The sequence below is a fragment of the Mauremys reevesii genome, linkage group 20 (genome assembly GCF_016161935.1).
Source record: "Mauremys reevesii isolate NIE-2019 linkage group 20, ASM1616193v1, whole genome shotgun sequence".
In the NCBI taxonomy this organism is placed as follows: Eukaryota; Metazoa; Chordata; order Testudines; family Geoemydidae; genus Mauremys; species Mauremys reevesii.
Window position 1 is genome coordinate 1,568,674 of NC_052642.1, and position 7,765 is coordinate 1,576,438.

Below are 7,765 nucleotides of genomic sequence, written 5' to 3' on the forward strand. Positions count from 1 at the left end.
TGTACTTCACCTTGGCAAGTAGAGTAGCGCTTAAATCGAGATCGCAATCCCAGATTAAAAGTAGTGTGGACGCAAATCGGTTATTGGCTTCCGAAGTATCCCAGAATGTTTCCTTGTGACTGCTGTGGACAACACTCTCAACTCTGATGCACTAGCCAGGTGGGCAGGAAAAGCCCCAGGAACTTTTGAATTTCATTTCCTGTTTGGTCACCAGCAGCACAGGTGACCAGCAGCACAGTCCACTATCATAGGCAATCATGCAGAGAGCACCATCACAAGAGACCACGCAGTCCCGGATTCGCAGATGAGCTCCAGAATGGTCCGAATGGGAGGTACTGGATTTCATCGAATGTTGGGGAGAAAAATCTGTTATGGCAGAACTACGTTAAAAGAAAAGAACGCAAATATGTACGCTAAAGTCTCCAGGGCCATGACGGAAAGAGGCTACCCAGGGACACAGAGCAGTGTTGTACAAAAATCAGGGAGCTCAGGCAAGCGTACCAAAATGCCAGGGAGGCAAATGGGCGCTGTGGGTCACAGCCGCATACATGCCGCTTCTACCGTGAGCTGCATGCAGTTATGGGGGTGACGACACCACTACCCCACCACTGTCCGTGGATATCTCCAAGGAGGAAGTTGAACGGAGCGAGGAGGATGAGTTATTGGAGGACGAAGAGGAGGAGGAGGAGGACAGTGCACAGGCGGCAAGTGGGGAATCCATTTTCATCCCTAGCCAGGAACTATTCTTAATGCAGGAGCCAATAGCCCCCACCCCCACTCCCATGATCCTGGAGAAGGTACTTCTGGCGAGTGAGCCTGATCGGAGCCATGCGGTGGCGGGGTGGGGGTGGGAAAACACAGCCACGTTGGGCTGTTTGCTTAGTTTAAAGGGCTCATCCCTGCTCAGAGCCTCATCGGAGCCACGCAGTGGGTGCGAGTCTGTGTGTGTGTGTGTGTGTGTTGTGTGAAGCAATCATCCCAGAGAGCCTGCAGGACCTCCTTTTATACTGCAAACCTACCAGGCATTGCTTGCTATGAGAAAGGGGGCCCAGCAGTTTGAAAGTATTGAAATGAATGCGGAAGAAACAGAACCCCGCGTGCCCCTAGGGCTTACCATGGCTGGCTGCAAGCTGAATTCTGTTGCCCGGCTGTGTGTGATGTGCTGTGTACTATGAATTGCCTGTTTCACTGAGAAACAGTGTGTCCTTTGTTCTCTGAAATGTATCTTTTAAAATACTACTCTTCCTTTTTCTCCTGCAGGGGCAAATGTTTCAACGCAGCCCCAATCTACTCCATCCAAGAGGCTGGTCCAGATTAGAAGGCAGAAAAAAGGAACTTGGGACGACATATTCGCCGAGCTCATGCAGTCCTCCAGCACTGATAGGGCCCCGCTGAATGCGTGGTGGTAAACAATTGCGCAGTCACGTAATGCATTACAGGAACACGAAGAGAGGAGGGACGCGCGAGGAGAGCAGGCAGGACACTATGGTCGAGCTCATGGGGGAGCAAACTGACATGCTGCCCTGTATGGTGGATCTAATGCAGGAAAGGCAGAAAGATCACAGATTGCCGCTGCTGCCCCTGTATAACTGCCCTCCCTCCTCCCCAAGTTCCATAGCCTCCTCACCCAGACGCCCAAGAACACGACGGGGGAGGCTAAGGGGACTCCACACTCAACCCCAGAGGCTCACCCAAGCAGCAGAAAGTTGGCATATGTGAACTTTTGATTTGGTTTCTGGACTTCTCCTTCCCTTCTTCTCCACCCCCATAACCCAACCCCTCCTCCCCCCATTTACCTTCTGATTTCTCTCCATGTGTTGTGCAATGAATACTAAAGAATGGTTTTTAAACAAATGTGACTTTATTTACTTTCATAAATAAAGGGGGCGCGAAAATTAAACATAAACAAACACAAGTGTCACACTGTACCCTGGCCAATCATGAAACTGTCTTTCAAAGCTTCTCTGATGCACAGCGCACCCTGCTGTGCTCTTCTAATCGCCTTGTTCTCTGGCTGTGCGAAATTGGCCACCAGGCGAGTTGCCTCAACCTCCCATTCCACCATAAACGTCTCCCCCTTACTCTCACAGATATTGTGGAGCACACAACAAGCAGCAATTACAATTGGAGTATTGGTTGTGCTGAGATCTAACCAAGTCAGTAAACTGCGCCAGCGCTCTTTCAAACGTCCAAAAGCACATTCGACCACCATCCTGCATTTGCTTAGCCTATAGTTGAACTGCTCCTTACTACTGTCCAGGGTGCCTGTGTACGACTTCATGAGCCATGGCATTAAGAGGTAGGCTGGGTCCCCCAGGATAACTATAGGCATTTCCACATCCCCAACAGTAATTTTCTGGTCTGGGAAGTAAGTCCCTTCCTGCAGCTGTTCCAACAGACCAGAGTTCCTGAAGATGCGAAAGGCCATGCACTTTCCCGGCCATCCCACCTTGATGTCAGTGAAATGTCCTTTGTGATCCACCAGTGCTTGCAGCACCATGGAAACGCACTTTACAGTTTACATATTGGCCGCCCGTGTGCCGGGCCAAGATAGGGATATGCTCTGTCTATCGCCCCACTGCAGTTAGGGAACCCCAGCGCATTAAAGCCATCCACAATGGTCTGCACATTTTCCAAAGTCACTACCCTTGATAGCAGCTGGTCAATGATTGCATTGGCTACTTGTAGCACAGCAGCCCCTACGGTAGATTTGCCCACTCCAAACTGATTCCTGACTGACTGGTAGCTGTTGGGCATTGCAAGCTTCCACAGTGCTACGCCACGCACTTCTCAACTGTGAGGGCTGCTCTCATTTTGCTGTCTTTGTGCTTCAGGGCAGGGGACAGCAAGTCACAAAGTTCCCTAAAAGTGGTCCTACTAATACGAAAGTTTCACAGCCACTGGGAATCATCCCAGATCTGCAAAACTATGTGGTCCCACCAGTCTGTGCTTGTTTCCTGGGCCCAAAATTGGCCTTCCACGGCATGAACCTGGCCCAACACCACCATGATCTCCCAATCGCTGCATGCTGTGCTTCTAGGAACAGAGGTGTCCATGTCCTCATCAGGACAGTAATCGCGCTGTCGTCGCTACCTCGCCCATTTTTGCAGAAACTTCACATATTGCTGGATAATGCGTGAGGTATTTACAATGGTCAAGACTGCAGCAGAGATCTGAGTGGGCTACATACTTGCCGCGCTATGGTGCCTGCATGGGTAATCCTGGAAAAATGGCATGAAACGTAGGAGAGCTGTTCGGTTCAAGATGGCTGATAAAAGGCGGGAAATGGTTTCCTTCTGTAGCTTTCACTGGAGCCCAGCACCGACAACATGGAGAAATTTGCTACTGATGCAAGAATGGGAGAGCAGAGTTTGCAGCGGAAGCTGTGCTGCTCGGTTGACGATGGCTGAACAACGGCGGGAAATGGTAAGGATCTTTCTCTCTTTTGCACAGCTCTGTTTTCTGCTTATTAACAAAAAGGGATCTTTCTCTCTCTTGCTGTTTTCTGTACTTTACACAGCCCTATGTCACTGACACAGAATCTCTCGCTAATTATTCTGCCATGTGAGTTCTTTCACCCGACCTTCTCAACCTTCCTTTATATTTCCTATTCTATTTAATTAGCCTTTGGTTTTTTAAATTGAGTTCAATTTTTTTTACTCTCATAATTTTTTAGTCCCAACAAAAATAACCTTTACTACGTTCTTACAAACTCCTCTCTTGTTGCTTTCTCTAGTTTCCTCTTTCTTCTATTTAAGATAACCTTTCTTTCCTTTTTTCCTCTAAGCCTAAGCAATCTTTCTTTTTAAAACTCCTTGTCTTTAAGGCCTCTGTAGCGAGAGGGCATAGTCTCCTGCCCTGACAGACAGGGAGGGATCCGTGAACGCCCCCCTGGTGGGTAGAACGGGGACTTGCATGGCCTCCCCGCTGGAAGCAGAGGGGTGGGACAGGAAGCGGAACTATAAAAGGCTGGTCCTCCAGCTCAGTCGGGGGAGGGCTGCCTGAGGAGCAGGACGGCTCTTCCCCGTTGCGTGAGCCCAGACCTAACGGAGACCGCTCTCCTGACAGAGACCCAGAGGTGCTGACAAAGCTGCCAGACGCCAGGATCTCCGAGGAGCTGGGGGGGCTGCCACTAGCTGTCTATCCCAGCGGAGCGAACAACAACCCTGGAACCCATGTACACACGGAATGGGTGTGTAGGATGGAGCCAAGGGAAGCAGAATTAGGTTTGGCTGTGTTATTGACTACAAGCCAGCCAGCGTGTTGCGGCTGGACTTTCCCCGCTGACCCAGTGGCGGACAACTCCACCGCTGTTAGGGTCCTGGGCTGGGACGCAGTGGAATGGGAGGACCTGAGTTCCTCTGCCCCTACCACCTCAACGTCAGGAGTGGCAGCCTCCCCCCTGGTTGTCAGGAGGCCTGAATTGGTCTGGCACCCGCCTGAATCCAGATGCCAGAGGGTTGTCCTGACATTCCCACCAGAGAGCTAACCTCCCCTAGACTGTGACAGCTTTGCCGGACTGTAGGCCAGAGCCCCCCTACTTGACTGCTGCCCTACCCTGATCAAGGGCCAGGCAAATGGACCTCCTGCTGCTCTGCCTGCCTGACTGTAGGCCAGAGCCCCTTCTCGACTGACGCCCTGCCCTGATTGAGGGCCCCGGGCAAACAGACTCTCTACTGCTACTTGGCCTGACTGCAGGCTAGAGCCATTAACACTGAGCTAATTTTCCCTGAACCACCGCATCCGGAAGTATCATAGCAAGGGTGTGGTCTCCCACCCAGATGGACGGACGGTGGGGCTGGGGGACTGCAAACCCTTTACAGCCTCTCTTTCTACTCATTCGTACTTTTTCTCTAAATATGTCAAAACACAAGCACACAACCTTCCCCCGGCCAAACACAGAAAAATAATACAAAATAAATTTTCAAAATGGCCAACGGCATCAAAAACGTACACGACTGGAAATGGGGACGGAGGGCAGGATGTAAATGCAACACGGTGCATGGAAACCTGTCAAAAAGTACATGATGATGAAAGCTATCGAGCAGTTAACTACTCACATGGCTGGGCAGGGCAGGCAGCCAATTGGGAAGAAGCCGTGTGTTCCACCTTGCTCCAGGTGGGCTCTGATGCACCAAGCCCCCAGAGAAGGGAGGCTTGCTTTTCCCAGAGCTAGGGCAGCTGGGCAGCTTCAATGAGCGGGCTATCCTCAGTGCACATTGTTGTTATCCTATGGACCAATGTCCATAGGCTGCAGCAGGCTGGAGGCTGGTTCTGAAGGCCTCCAGGATGAAAATAGTCTGAGAAGCCAGGCATCGGACTGAGGACTTGCTGTCCTGCTGCAAGCCTTTGAGGTCTAAGATTGAAAGGAAGGAAATGGAGGTCAGAGCCATGGCACTCTGGAGAGCCCTGGCAGGCCAAGCCAGCTCTGTACCTCTCGGCCCACGACAAGGAGGCAGCAGGCCAGGTGGCAGGAGGCAGGGGACTAGCGGGAACAACCAGCAACCTCACTAAACATCCCCGCCGCCTCCACAGCTGGGGAGCCTCCAGACACAGGCAAGAAGTCCCAATGAACCCCATTCACTCACTATTTCTAGGACTGCCTCATCCCTGCAGTATCTGAGAGCCTCATCCCTGCCTGTATTTACCCTCCCCTTACCCCCACAATGCACAGATGGGCACTTAGGCCTAGAGAGGGGGAGAGTCACAAAGGGGGCTTGGGCATTGTTAGGCGCCGCCTAACTTCAGGGGCCCTGCTGCCCTCCAGGAAATGCCGAGGAGGGAGCTCAGCCATTCTCTAGCTCCGGTTGGGAGGCCCAGCTGTGAATCTGCTCTGGGAGTGAGGAGTCTGAGCTATGTCACCCACCCTTCCCTTTTCCCGAACAAATGTGGTGGAGATGTTGCTCTGCCCTGTGCTGCCCAGGGGTCTGGACACGCAGCAGGGAGGTAGGTGACCGGACGTCACTTCAGCCTCATTTGGAGCAGTGGCTTGACCCCAGGTGTCCCACGTGGAGGTGACTGCTCCAAACACTGGGCTAGTGAGTGCAAGGGGGGAGGCAGCACCCCACTTTGGCTGTGTTTGGGGGGGCAATCATCTGCGAAGGCCAGCCAGCTAAGGCCCAGTTTGGGGATCTACCAGGCCGCAGCTCTGAGGTCAGGGCTAAGTGCCTGGGCACATGCCAACCAGCAGACACGACAGGGTGAGGGGCCAGCTGATCAGGGGGTTGGGGATTTACATTTTGCATCCCCTTGTGGCTCTCGCCTGTGACCACGTTGCTGGCATCGGAGATTGAACCCACCCTGCAGCCCTGGGCCATTCATCCCCCTAGTGCTCAGTACTCAAAGCGGGACCACTCACTCTTGCAGATGGCGTTCAACTTGTTCTGGCTCCCCTGGTCCAGCTGCCGGGCAGTGAGCCCTACACACACAAACAGCTCATCACATCACCGCGTCCCCAGCAAGGGTGTTAAAGAGCCTGTCACCCTCCAAGCACCGCGCTTCCCCGCCTCACTGGCCAGGACACGCTCCTGAATCCCCAGGGGAAAGGGCGAGTCCCCAGAGATGGCTACAGGGCTGGTTGCCAAAGGAGAGCACAGCGCCTTGAAGGTCCACTCCCAAGAGCCCACGGTGGGGTGGGGGCGGAGAATGGGGACTGCATGAGGAGCAGTGGGCTTAGAGGGGTCCTATCAGCCGATCAGGGCAGTTTGGGGTGAGCTTGCTCCTGTGGGTTTCTGACACCCCTTCCCCTTCATTAGGGAATCAGGAGCCCAGGGTCACTTCGCTGCTGGCAGGGACTGAGGAGAGCCTGGGACCAGATCCAGCCCCTCTGCTAAAGGGACCCTCTGCTCTGTGGTTACCTAGGAACCTGATGGCTGCTTCCTAACTGGAGTCTGTGGGTTCTGCAGGAAGGCCATGGTCTGGCACAGGAAGTCATCAGCTCTCCCGTTGTAGCGCCTCACCTAGGAGCCAGAACAAGGGAGAACAAGATTATTAAAGGCCTTTCCGTCCCACAGGCCAGCTTCCAGGTGTGTGGAGCGCACGCCCTGTTTTTGCCCCTCCTTCCTGTGCTGGGAGGATCACGCAGAGGGACCACACCCAGGGCCAGGTGTGGTCCCGCGGCTGGGGCTCAGTGTGGGCACAGAGCCAGGCAATCGGGGGTGCCCTATCCACTGATTCTCCACTTCTGCCAGCGAGGGCTGTGCAGTGAATGGCCAGAGGGCTCCTCACCAGGCAGTCACAGATTCGCCAGGTTTCCTTGTGCTGGATGAGGCCACTGAGCTGGTGCCACCTCAGGAATTGGGCGGCACTGCTGAGGGTGTCCCAACACACCTGCAAAACAAGAGGGGCCGGGGCGAGCCGGACACAGTTACGGGAGCTGGAAGCCACTAGCCTAGTTACCGGAGGCCAGGAGGCCGTGGCGTGCTGAACGCCCCTGCCCTGGCTGCTCACGGAAGGGCGGCGGTGTGGCTAAGGCAATGGCTGGAGACCTGACTCACCCCAGCTCTCCTGCAGGAACTCAGGCAAGTTGCTTAGGCCCAGGGCTGCAAAGGGATTTAGGTGCCTAATGCCCATGGGGTTCAATATTTTGAGGCTGCGCCTCAGTTCCCACCTCATGGGGTGAATTCATTAGTGCTGGTGGCATTTGTGTCCCAAGTGATGGGGGCCATGAGCACTAGCATGTGCAGAGGCATGGGGGGGGAGGGGCTTGGGCATGTCATGGCTAGTACGGGCTGTCCGGGCCGCTTGGCTAAGGGCACATTGGGTC

At 53.9% G+C, this 7,765-nt stretch overlaps 1 long non-coding RNA gene across 1 annotated transcript; it reads right to left on the reverse strand.

Moving 5' to 3' along the window:
- Positions 1 to 5,277: 5,277 nt before the first annotated feature.
- On the reverse strand, positions 5,278 to 6,879 carry LOC120387456. Its single transcript, XR_005590173.1, has 3 exons — positions 6,858 to 6,879; positions 6,359 to 6,418; positions 5,278 to 5,356 (listed from the first exon to the last, which is right to left on the reverse strand). It is a non-coding gene; the product is annotated as an uncharacterized LOC120387456 (long non-coding RNA).
- Between the last annotated feature and the right edge of the window lie 886 nt (positions 6,880 to 7,765).